The following is a 13,976-nucleotide window of genomic DNA, read 5'->3' as shown; positions in this document are numbered from 1 at the left end:
CATTCTGGTGTGCATTCATGCAAGAAATGGAAAGTTAGACTCTCTGAAACATATCTGAATTTGGATTGATCTAAGGAAATCTAATGTGATATAATTTATATGCTGAAGACTGCAGCAAGAAAAAAAAACAGCATAAGAGCATAAAGAGAACTAATCCCATGCTGCTGTAATTAAAAGAGCAATATATTATAATCATAAGCATCTCTTTAAATAGTTATGTCAGGTCATTAAGAGAGCACCTGAGTCTGTTGCAACATGTCCTCAAAAAGCAGATGGGACCCTGTCAGTTTGGCGATAGTCCAATTAAATCTGCTGGTAGGCATTATTGTAGCCTCCATGTTATTACTGTTAGTTCACCTTCAGCTAGGAAGATAGCATGAGACAGATGGTAATTAATTCCGGACAGGTCAAAAGGAATTACTGTGAAAAGAAGAGACAAGTGGTCTGGACATCAGGGCTCCTGGTTTAAGTTCCACAGTGCCACTGAATCATAGGAAGGAAAAGTCACTGAATACATATATGCCTCTGTTTAGCCATACATAAACTCAATGGGATACAGTCGAACCTACAGCTCTATATTTTTACAGTAACAATAAGTATATATGCACTGGTAGTCTAGTTTATTGAAGATAATGCTTTGAAATCTTTGAAAATGTAAAAAATTTTTCTGAATATATTTAATACTACTTGATAGCACAAGGGTTTTTTGTGAAATGTCTTTTAGTGTTTGCTTTACCTTTATTTCAGTTGTAAAGCTTATCTAAACTTCTTCCTAAGCCTACTATTCTCTACATGTCCTTATTACAGCATCTCTGTTTCACTATAACTGTCACTGGGACACTGGGAAAAGGACCAGACAGGTCAGCTATGAATCTTAAGTGTCTAGCTGACCCACTTGTTTCCCTGTCATGCAGAACAAGACACTAGTTGGTTTTAAATAGCACGATAGGATTCTATATAACTACATATGAGCTGTTATAGATTTTATACTTGAGGCAGAAAAACACAAAAGTGCAACTTCCAGACGGAGCATCTAAACTAATTTCAAACTTTTTTTAGTAATCATAGAATCATAGAATCATAGAATGGTTTAGATTGGAAAGGACCTTGAAGATCATCGAGTTCCAACCCTCCTGCCATAGGCAGGGACACCTCCCACTAGACCAGGTTGCCCAAGGCCACGTCCAGCCTGGCCTTGAACACCTCCAGGGATGGGGCCTCAACAACCTCTCTGGGCAACCTGTTCCAGGGCCTTACCACCCTCAAAGTGAAAAACTTCTTCCTAATGTTTAATCTGAACCTGCCCTCTTCCAGTTTAAAGCCACTCCCCCTCGTCCGATTGCTACATGCCCTAGTAAAAAGTCCTTCCCCAGCTCTCCTGTAGGCCCCCTTTAGGTACTGGAAGGCTGCAATAAGATCTTCTCGGAGCCTTCTCGTCTCCAGGCTGAACAGCCCCAACTCTTTCAGCCTCTCCTCATATGAGAGGTGCTCCAGCCCTCAGATCATCCTGGTGGCTCTCCTCTGGACACGCTCCAGCAGGTCCATGTCCTTCTTATGTTGGGGACTCCAGAGCTGGATGCAGTACTCCAGGTGGGGTCTCACGAGAGTGGAGTAGAGGGGCAGAATCACCTCCTTTGACCTGCTGGCCACACTTCTGATACAGCCCAGGATACGGTTGGCCTTCTGGGCTGCGATTGCACATTGCTGGCTCATGTTGAGCTTCTCATCAATCAGCACACCCAGGTCCTTCTCCTCAGGGCTGCTCTCCAGCCATTCCCTGTATTTGTGCTTGGGATTGCCCCGACCCAGATGTAAGACCTTGCACTTGGCCTTGTTGAACTGCACGAGGTTGGCTTGGGCCCACCTCTGCAGCCTGTCCAGGTCCCTCTAGATGGCATCCCTCCCCTCCAGAGTGTCTACCTCACCAAACAGCTTGGTGACTGTTGACATAGTAAGAATAATTACCCAAAGTGTCACCCTAATTCTCAGTTCTTCATTAAATCACCTTTGTTGCAATCAGACGCATTCTAGGATTTCAGGAGAAAAGTAAATAGGGATGTATTTTAAAACTTTCCCTTTTTAGACTGGTTTTGTCCTCATAAAGATGTGAGCTAATGTTTTTACTGGCAAAAGAAGCCACGGAAGTCTTGGAAAACAGAACCCAAAGACAAGACCTGAAGAGAACTGAAAAACTCCTCTTACCTATTTCCTTGCTAAGTAGAGGTGCAATTTATAAATTTCATTAAACCAAGACCAAATATATTTGTGCAACTCTGATCCATACACTACGAGGTTGTAACTCAGTGAGCACCCCTAGAGCATGATATTGAATCATTTCTTGCTGCTCTGTCTTTTTAATAGAAAACCCTTTAATCTGCATTCAAAAGCTTACATCCTGATACCCTAAAACAACTTAGTAAGCCGCACAGGAATTCTGTGTGGGCTAATAGTCCTTTAAGTTTGAAATATCAAGTGTTTGCTAGCAAATTTTCTATTCTGTACCATTGTGGATTTTTTCTCATTGTTGGGTTTTGTTTTTGTTTTTGTTTTTGTTTTTGTTTTTGTTTTTGTTTTCTGTTTTCCCTCCAAATAAACTACCATCATATTCTATTAATTCAATGACTAGCTCAAAAAATTCCTCAGACTGTATAAATACACTGTTGTCAGACTGACTTTGCCACAGAAAAAATAAATTGAGAAGACAAAGCCAGTGGGGAAAATAAAATTAAAAAAAAAAATATTACCAAGCATTAAGAAAAAATATCGAAATACAATAGAAAGAAAGTAAAATTATGGAATATTTTGGGAAAGAAAAAATATCTTATTGTGTTCATGTACAATGCATTACTGCAGATCTGAGAATTCAATTTCATTCCTTAGAATGAAAAAAATCTTTGAAAAATCCCTTTAAAAAACCCCACCCTATTCAGCTCACAGTCTTATATATTATGCAATAAAAAGTTCCAGTGAATCTGAAAGGTTACTCGGAAGAATTTGGCATATAATCTTCATCAAATCCATGAATCACCATACATAAAAAACCAATCTGCTATAAACCACTGGGAAAACATGAGTCAATTCCACCATGTTCTGTCATAAATCACAAGCAAGTTTGTACTAATGTATATTATTTTGACTGAAAATAGCCTCTTGATAAGACGCAAAGTTAAAAAATGTACTGATTCATTTTAAATAGAGCAGTAGAAAACTGCACTATAAAGGCTGTAATCAAACTGTTATCCATAAAAGTTAGATGATGCTTTCTCTTTTAACACAGTTTGGATGGAGTATTAAGCATATATTTTTGACAACTATGATGATGTTCATCTACCTGAACTTTTAAAACATTCATGTCTAAAATCTGAGGTGAATATCTCAAGTAATTACATGTCAACTTTTCTCTTTGTTTTTTGCTTGTGGACTCAGGAAACAGGGGAGACTAAAAAAGATATGAACAAAACTGAAAAATTGTTTACAAATGTCAGAAAAAAGCTATATGCAGAACTTTTTTGGGAAATCTGAAATTTAACAAACTAAAATTTTGAAATTTGGTAATTACTATAAGATACTGAGAAATTATAAATCATAAAGTTAGAAGGTTCCTCAAGAAGAAATTTGATCTGTTATACCCAAAGGACAAATGTAATATACATAAACCATCCGTGATAGTCTTAAATATCTGAATTAAAGGGATTCCACAGCATCTTTAGGGAATTTATATCAGTGTTTTTCTACCCTTTGTATTCAAAAAGTAGGGTTAGGGGTTTTTTTTTCTTTTTTATTTTTCTGATCTTACTCTCTCTCAACAATGAACTTTGAAATGTCTGAGAACAAAATAACACTAAAAAAAAAAATCCTACAGATTAAAGTCCTTTATGTATTTTCAATAATTTCTAATGAAAGATCATGCCACTGTGATTGCAGTTACCTTTTTCCTGATGCCATATAGAAGCAGAGTTCCTACAAGCATCTGCAAGAAAAGAATGTGGAAAAACATTGGTTAGTATTTTTGGGAACTGAGCTGATCAGAAATACAGCAGGCTTATGTGTTCAAAATGGATCTGGAAAAATCAAAGACTTTTTCTTAGAAAAAAATGTAGTTTTGTTATAATGTACAGATATATTTTGCATAGACATATATGTGTTTATATATATATTTTAGTAGGGAGTGACATTTTCTTCTCAGATCAAGATTCATTCTGTTCAATCAAAGCTCCTCGCTTCTTTATTCCATCCTTACCCATCTTTCATAACAAAAGGTCTTAACAAAACAGGTTTGACAGCTTCAGTTACAAGTTCTATTATATTTATTTTTATAGTTTTAACTTGAATATGAATCTTTTCTTTACAAAACTGATTGAAGATTGCTACAACTGTTAGAGATAAGAATATATTTTTGCTCAAACAGTGACCAAGCCTCATCCTCCCTAATCCTGAGAAGAACTCCTGAAGTATAACTGTAAAGCTGTCACGAGGCCTGGGCACCTCTGCTCTTTCACTCCTAGGGCTTATGCACAAACTCGACACTGTGATTCGGTCATCAGCTGATGTGGCAAGATCTGCTATTCCAGCTTTTTAGCTCCTATGATTTTTGTTGACACTCCTTAATCCTGACCTCAAACATTCCATTATTCCCCTCATGGCACTCTCTTGATCAGAAAACAGTAATCACAGCAAATTGCCTGCTAGCTTTACAATATTAACAACTATCCAAAAGATATGAACAGGGCCATCAAATTACTACAGTTTATAATTTGCACTATGACCTGAACTGTGAAAAGGGACATATATGGGTTTTCTCTTAATTTGGGAAGTTTATCTTATCTAAATCTATCCAGCTGTGTTGCCTCTGTGGGAGAAGAAAAAGTGTATTCTCAACATGAGTTATTCACAATGTCAAATTTTACTGAAGACTAGGCAAAATGTAACTCTTACATGATTCGTATGTTCAGTTAAAGACTACAGGGAAGTTTTCAATTTTCCTTGACCTGCTTAATGTTTGTGGTGAAGACTATAAACTGCCTGGTCTGCACTAGACTTGTATTTTAAGATAATTAACTCAAGAATATAAATTTTTATGAAGGCAAGGCTTTTGATTGTATGAAGCATAAGAAAGTAAGTGTTGCAAAGGGTTCCAACAAGAAGGTAATTTCAGACTTTGGTCTTTGGCACACCACTAATGCCACAGTAAGAGTTCTGCACACAGATCATGGAGTTATATTACGTAGTGAAACATACAACATTTTCAATTACTCTTATACACTAAAGCGTGAGTTGAAACTTAGATTTGACACTTATCCATGAAATAATAAGATAAAACAATGGTCTCATCTGGCATTGCAAATTCTAATAAAAAACCTTATGGTGAATATATATATATGATGGATAAGATATAGGAGAATCAATTCTCCCAATTTTATTGTTCTATTAGTTACTAGGGGCCTAGAGTGATAATACTACTACTTATTTAGACAAATAAAAGCCTAATTTGAAATTAGTAAAAAAAAAAAAAGGAAAGCAAGTTAGAGAAGGAAATTTCAGATCAGTGTAGACAAGAACGTAATTTCAAATTTTAATTAATTAGGACATTCTTTTTTTAAAGTCACACAGGCTATATGACCAAATGTATGATTGTTATCAGCAGGCATGCAGACTATCTTTGACACGAACTCTCGGGGTTACCCAGATTACAAAACTGCAAATCTCAGCAAAGTTGTGCATTAAGGGCATAGAATTGAGCCCTTCTTCCCTTGGGAGACCAACCCCTGGCCCTGTGACAAGAAAGACAAAAGCTTGACAAGTTCATCTGTGACAACTGGGAGACAACAGTGATCATATTTGGCAGTTTGAAAGTGGGAACATTTGAGTTATTTCAACTGTTAGCAGTATTTCAAGCAAATTACAACAGGCTGCTTTGGATAAACAAAGCAAATTGCTCACAATAGCAGAAAGAGTAGGAACATGTCTCTTTCTCTTCCCTGACCCTACACTGTTCCTAAAACCACTGTATTCCTTTCCTATCACTTCACAAAGTGAGATAATAATAAAAAAAAGAACAACAACAAAAAAAGTAGTCTATAGGTATCCTTTTCAGACAACAATCTGTACCTTCCCCTCGTCTTTCCATGTTACCAAGGAACACTACATAATGTTAGTGGTTAACTGTTCAGTGTCAAAGTAGTCGTGTTTAAAGTAGCGTCAGTCAATTTATGCTTGCTCCTTTGAGGTTTGATCAAAGAGCAAAATTATGCTATTTCTGAGCACTGTTAAGTTTCCAATTGCTTAAGTATGTTCAGCAGCATACAAACTGATGCTAGACATGTTAAGACATGACAAAATCCTCTGAAATTACACTATAGGCTTAGTCTCTCATTTACTTTCCACATATACTTGAGTGATTGCATTTAACAAGCTGTATATATATCTAAAAAACCTAATGATAACCTAATGATTACATATGTAAACAATTTCTGTTAAATTACTCACTACCGGAGTAGCACATGGAAACTTCAGATGAATTAAATATTATAGGATCTTATAAGGTTTTCGACCAGTGAATATTTTCCTCACAATGAGAATAAATAGAAGTATTCTTTATCTATGTGTAAGAATACTGAGTTGTAGAGATATTAAAAGACCTAAAATCAAACAATGTGCATGTGATATACACAGGAGGATACAGTAACGTAATTTAAGATTATCTGCCTTTTCAAAAAGTGGCAGAGAAAGTACATTTATGCAGTATTGAGGCAAGAAAAAGTGGAGATGTAGGCTAGACTGTGCCAATGGACTAAACTGTAGCTCAGCTGAGTGAATCTTGCTTATATATTTGTAATTATTTCAATCATCAAACTTGGTTTTAGGAAGGTATTTCCTCCAAGGTGAGTGGCTTACATTACTGTTACTTCTTTAGCTTTCTAATATAAGATCAAAAATCATCTAGGCATTTGCCCAAACAAAACTGCCTGTGTTGGAATTTAGGAATGGCATTGACAATGTTAGTTAACAAGTGGTAAAATATCACTCCTTCTCCATCATCTCATGACAATATAGTCATGGGGTTTGATCTTTTATTATCTATCTGAAGTTCATAAAAGGGTTCTGGATAATGTATTTTTTCACATGTGATGCATAGTGGCATATGAAATACATGTCATATAGGCTGTTCTGTATTAACTCATTATTACAACCATGGGAAATAAGACAGGCTGACCTTGGTTGTCCCATAGAGAATTGTATTCCTGATCTGATCTATATTTTAGCTAATTCAGCTGTTCCCCACATCTATTTATTTATTTCAAATAATCAAAGCTATGCTTCTTCATTTCCATTTCATACCATATTCTTCTATAAAAATAGTGCAACATTAACAGCATACACATCATAACAGGTGTGGAGAGACCAATATATCATCAAGGGTTTCCAGTGTAAGTACTGTCATTATTTAGTACAAGGGTAAGCCTGAATCTGGTGCTTCCAAGAGTCCTTGTGACATTTTTGGAAGAGAAATATGGTGGTGTCAGTATATGGGAATGTTCAAACTAAGAGCCCATGGAGGAATCAAAAGAGACAAGTTTTTATTGCTCTTGGAGTTCAGAACACTGTGCAGCATTCTGCTGCAGCTTAGCATCAGCCAGCAGGTTTCTTTGCACGCTGACAGTCAGTAGTATTTTTAGCAAATTTTCTTTTCAGGTGTTTCTTTGAAGAAGCTACTGTGGAGAAGATAAGACTACAATTTCTCTTATTTCTGTAAGCTCTCTGTCTTCCTACTCTTTCTTGCATCCACGTTCTTTTCTTTATGCTTAACTCTTCTTGAAATAGCTGCCACAAAGTATTTGTAAAGACCCATTCATTAAGAGCCATCAAGTGTTAGAAGTCCAGCAAGGTATACCTGAAACTTGTAGTACAATCATAGTGATACAGAGCGGACCTCATGGGTCAGCAGAAGAGTACGGTTTTGCTGATGAAGACAGTGGGGGCGTCCAAGTGATAAAACTGATAGAAGAACTTGTGAGATAAGTAATACTGATCATATCCAATGAAATCAACAGGAAAAAAAATATAGCTATCCATTTTTTTTCTGCTTTTGTTTCCCTTCTGAATTTTACTTTTGCCCAGCTGAACACCTGAAAGCGATTTCAATATGTCTGCTTCTAGAATTTACTTTTGCAAGTGTGCTCCTGGGTAGATATGTGCATGTTTTAGGTAAGAATGATTTCCACTGTTATACTTCAGACATGAACAGAAGTTGTTTAGGCATTTGTGCACCATCAATTTGAAAAGCCCATCTGAAGCACAACATGGGGCAAAACTGGGGGTCTTTGGGTACTGGTCTTGATTCTTTCTTTACAATGCAGTATTAGCTAGTCTGATATTTTACTGCTTAACTATCTATGCTCTTAAATAGGCTCTAGATTTATGTTCCCCATTTAAATACATTGAACTACAGTCTAATTCGGTTAATAGGTTAAGTCATGAAAACACTCAAATGCACAAAATGTTGATTGTGCAGCAGTGATGGAAGAATAAAATGAGCCAAATCACCTCAGCATTTCTCAGATGTAATCAGCCCTCCAAAGCTATAGAGATTCTATGAGGGTTCCCTTTCCAAGGAGAGAAGCCAACAGAGTTTTAAAGTAATAACAAAGGAAACCATCAAAGTTCAAGACAATGCAACACCAATAAAAGATGCCATGCTTTGTGATCAGTCCTACACTTTTTGAGCTGCACTTCGTTTACAATCTGAAAGCACGGCCACAGGATTAACTCCCCCCTCCCCCAACCAACAATCAAATGTATGAGTTTTCGAAGCTAAAGAATACATATTAAGCAAATGTGGACTCAATTATATCAGAAGAATTTCCTTATGGTGGAGACTTTTAGATTGTGGAATAGTTTCTCGAGGGAAATTGTGGAATCCTAATAGCTGGAGATAGTTTAAGTGGTGGGGAAGGAAACTTTCACTGGTTAATAAGGCAGGAAAATCAGTTTAAACATTGGTTTTGGACTCTAATTTATATGTAGTAAGGAGAAGGAGATTCTATGTCCTACTGCTGTGACAAATTGCCTTGTAAGCTTCAAAATTAATTGGGCAAAAACTGAGTAAACTGGGTAAACAGCAGTAAAGGCAGATATGAATATTTTATAGTGCATGTTTGTTTAGCTACAGACATCCACAAAAATGAAAGTTTATTTTAGGTAAAACACTGAGTGTGCAAAATCTCCTGAAGTAGAACAATAATAATGGTCTTTAACTGACAATCCTACTTCATGTAACAAAACATTCAGTGTTCTTCTCTTTCGCCTTCTCCCCCCTTTCCCCTCCTTTATATTCCCTGGATATTTAATGCCTTACATAGTGGCCTGGTGAGCATGTGTTCTTGGTTAGGGACCATTGTTTATGAAATTGTTACAGGTTTCAGATTTCTATGTGGCAAGCAGAACACCCAGGCCCCTGGCTGGTAGCAATTGGAGCCATTCAGAGGTATGTAAACATTAGAGTGAGGAATTTATGAGTCTACAGTTCAGCTGCGTGGAACATTTCTCAACTTGGTTTTTTTTTTTTTTTTTTCTTTTTCTCTTTTGTGTGTGTGAATAGATTGCTTGACTTCAAACACAGCTGAGCAGTACCTTGGTGTAGGTAGAAAGGAAAAACATCTGGAAATAATAACTGCATAGCCATTAGTCTAAAGCCTGTAGTAAGGGCTAAAAGAATATTCAAGTTTAAATTGAGAAAGTTGTTCTAAATGAATCACCCAGATGATCATGGCCTAAGCAAATAACTAGGATAAAAGGTGGAAGGAGACATAATTCGGGGACTCCAGTAGAGCATTCCAGTTATCGACTGAATATGTGAAAAGGAAAGAAAATTAAGATTCCTGATCAGTGAAAAATTCTCTGGAAATTAAGGTTGGCAATTGGAATTATGTTAACAATTAAAAAATTACAAACACAGGAAACATCCTTCTTTTGCCATGCAGTGTATCCTCGAGTATCACAGAAGAATGTGGGGAATTTTCCCACGACAATAAGGTCATTGTCATTCATTTCTGAAAAATGTCTGGATGTCGGGGAAAGAATGCAGATGATCAAAGTTCCCTTCAGCCTCCCCAATCACTTCCCCCTCCCTGAACGTACTCTACATTTTAAGATTATCTAACTGGCTTATCTAACTGGCTTAATGAGGCAGAAAATAGGACTAGCTTTTGTGAGCATGCCTAAGTATGAGCTAGTAGATACATGTTTTGTCATCGTCACTGAGAGAAAAATAATTCTCAAAGCTGCACTCATATAAACCTGTGGTGACTCCAGAGAATGATGCAGTCAGTGTCATCATTCCATTCCTCAGTGACGATAAGATACAAAATATAAAAAGGATCAACCATTGATTTCAATTACTTCAGTCTCAGTATTAAAAGTACACAGCAGTACTTTGAGTCGTATGTGTCTGGACCCTTAGAATTTAGTTATAACATTTAGGCATAGCTCTGGGCATCGAAAGGAAGATCTCGGCAGAATTTTCATCTGGAAAGGTCTTATATGCTATTTTATTTAGTGGGCTTGTTGCTGTCATTCTTTACATTCTACACCTTCCTGTAGACCAAGTCCTTTCCTGTTCTTCAACTTGTTTCCTGAAATGTATACTGAAAAATGGAGAGAAAAAAAGCACTGTCTGTACTTAACAAGTATTCCTCAAAGTCATTGGATAGTAGTCTAGGGTGTTGTCATGTGTTGCCTGTGCAATGTGCATGAAAAAGTCAAGACATCAGGTCATTTTTTTCCATAATATCCCAGTGCAGACCAATAGCTAATATGCATAATGAAACTTCACAGTGAAAACAATTATATTAGTGCATGAAAAGGACATATTTCAAACTAAGCCTGAATAGAAAAAACAAAGAAGAAAACACATATTGTCAGAGGAGATTTGCAATTCTGAAAAAAAAACATGATCAGCATCCAATTCTGTGTGATGGAAGTTGACAATATCCATGAAATATCTGTTTGCAGGTAGTAGGTCAGCTGGAAATTTGCAGCGTGACAGTAGAGATTCATCTGATGCTGAATTTGCAAAACTGACTAAAGGTCTCTTTTCATTCCTAATGCAGGTTTTTGTGGAATTTTTTTAAGCTGTTCATATTTGCTGCTATGACATTTTCTCAGGAGAAAAACTTGGAAAGTGTCACCCTCTATTAATTCAAACCACTACAGATCAGTCTACTAGAGTAGTGATATGGTAAAAGGTCTGTCTATGTGTTTCCATTCCATCTAAGACTGCAGCATGGTACTTTGCTCTAGGCTAAAATTTGGCACAGGATTTAAGATGCAGTTTTCTTTTTCCTCAGGTTTTGAAAAGCCTGTAGTTTCTGTTGACATTTTTCCTTCTCCTTTCTTTCCCCTAAACAAACAAACAAACAAACAAACAAACAAACAAAACCAAACAAAAAGCCTAGAACCAAGAAGTAAATTGCTCCAGATGCAGGCAAAAAAAAACTTTCTGGGTTTGTTTTTTTTTTTTTTTATATTTTTTTTTCTTTGGGAAATTGTAGAGGCATATGAGCTACATAGATTAAATTCTGTTTATATTTTAACTTCCATATTAGCTATAACTTTAAGAACAGAGAATTCTGTGCAAGGGCACCTTAGAAAAAGACACACCTTAGCTCAATGAACAGCAGTATCATATGTAGAATTCAGACAATGCTGCCCAGCCTATGTCTGGAGATCCATTTGAAAAGTCTATATTTTAGCCCCTGAACGTGGACAAGAAAGGTATAGATAAGATTGAATTAATCCTCTGTTCTCTAAGCCTCAAGAGCTGTTAACATACAGCTAACATCATCTAGTCCTGAACAATCAATTAAAGTATTTGAAGTTTCACTGACTGCTTATTCTTTTGAAATTCTTTTGTTAGTTCATTTTGACATAATCTCCTATGTATTTATCCATGTATAGACTGAGAAGTGTGTAAAATGCAACACACAAAAAATCAGTACTTTGGCTTCTGGTCTGCAAAAGACTTACTCAATCACTTGGACTCTACTTCTTTGAAAATATTCCTAATCCAGAAATATACCATCCAAGCATAATTTTATGACAAATGCAAGAGGACACAGTATCAGTAGCCCCAGTAGAACTCAAAAAGGAAAAATTTTTATTCTACTGAGTTTCTTATGTGGCTTGCCTTACTGTAGTGTACAGAAATGATCCATAAATGTATTAAATATTAAATTAATAATAAATTAATATTTATTCCTATTAAATTGGAATAGACTGCCCAGGGAGGTGGTTGAGTCACCATCCCTGGATATGTTTGAGACATTTAGATGTGGTGTTGGGGGATATGGTGTAGGGGAGATCTCTGTAGAGTAGGGTAGATGGTTGGACTCGATGATCCCAAGGGTGTCTTCCAACCTAGACAATTCTATGATTCTATGATTCTAAGAACATGAATAGTAATGTTTGCAAGACATCTATGTATCAGGTAGATGCTACTAGTATTTCTGAAAATGAACTCTGTAAAACCATTCCCTGAAATTTAGAAACAAATGCAGAAATCCATTTATTTATATTTGCTTATTCATTTTGGGCTGGAAAAGGAGGAATTTCTATGCTATCCATAAGTTGTTGAAAGGAAGGTAATCAAAGTTTGCCAAAGGAATGGCTATGATACACAAATTCCTATTCACTCAAATAGCAATATTAATAAGAAAATCATTAATTCAGTCACTTTACAGGAGACCTTTCTGTTGTTCAGGAAAACTTTATCCTTAGTCAAGCAGCCTTAGCTTTGCCTGAGTTGATGTGTTAGGTTCTAGGTTCTTCTGTGGCACGTATAACTGAGGAAACAATATATTGATGTGCTACTTAAGTTTTGTGTTTCTCATGCCCTAATAATACATCACACTCAAACAATCTGCTTGGAATTGCATATCCCTGAAAAGAGTGAATGATCTTTATCTCTATTAAAAAAGGAGATATTATGTAACTGTTCAAATTTCAAAATGGAAATCAGAATTGAAAGAGCATTTCTTCATCACTACAGACTGATGCACACTTATGTGTATCTTTATAAGTCCCCAAGGTATAATCATAAGTTTATTACCAGTCTTTATGAATAGCTATGAGAACAAAGTACTACTAACTTCCCTCTTCTCAAGAACTTTAACCTAATGGACCAGAAAAGTATTTGACCTAGGGCGCTATTTATTGGGCATATCCTTTCTCTCTGAGGCTGCGCCTGAGACCCTGAGGCCAAACCAAAAGATCATTTGCCCCTTATGCAGGCACAACTTTCATTTACTTTAATGGGAGTTTTGCTTGATCTGATTCCCCGACGCTTATGTGATGCAGAGGAGTAGATTGCAGAGGAGGTGTTAGTAATGGCCTTTAAAGCTGTCAAAAGCCCAAAAGACAGTGATGTTATCTCAAGGAGAGCTTTTGTGAAGGAGTCATTTTTATTTAGAGTGTTCAGTGTGTCTGTGAGTGCGTTAGCTCTCTCCTTCCAGTGCGCATGAGAGAAACTCCTTAATATGAACTTTACTTTCCTCCCTTCTGCTATGGTGTATGCATCCGTGTTCCCACTTTGTGTTTCTGCTCCTGATAGGAAACAAAGTGATGTTGTTGTCAGATGATTTAAAATGCCTCATGTCTATGCTGGACCGTACAATTAGCCTGTCAGCTTTAAGTGGAGACCTTTCCTTGTGCAGTCCCATAACGCTGACCATGCACTCAGCTTACAATTCACTGGTAAGTAATATTCAAAGCTATTCAATGATTACAGTCCTCCTTGCCCTCAAGCACTAATTATAAAGTCAAATGGGAGGACAAACATATTCCTATGACAAACCATGGCATAGAAAACGCAGTACAGCTCCAGAAAGGCACAATTAATGACCTTTTTCCATTTCTTCTGAAGAGAAGACAGACAAATCTACAATGACTTCCTAAGTTACAGAATGACCTATTGAAGGTCT

The sequence above is a fragment of the Vanellus vanellus genome, assembly GCF_965231255.1.
Source record: "Vanellus vanellus genome assembly, chromosome: 6".
Taxonomy (NCBI): Eukaryota; Metazoa; Chordata; class Aves; order Charadriiformes; family Charadriidae; genus Vanellus; species Vanellus vanellus.
This window is presented reverse-complemented; position numbering follows the sequence as displayed.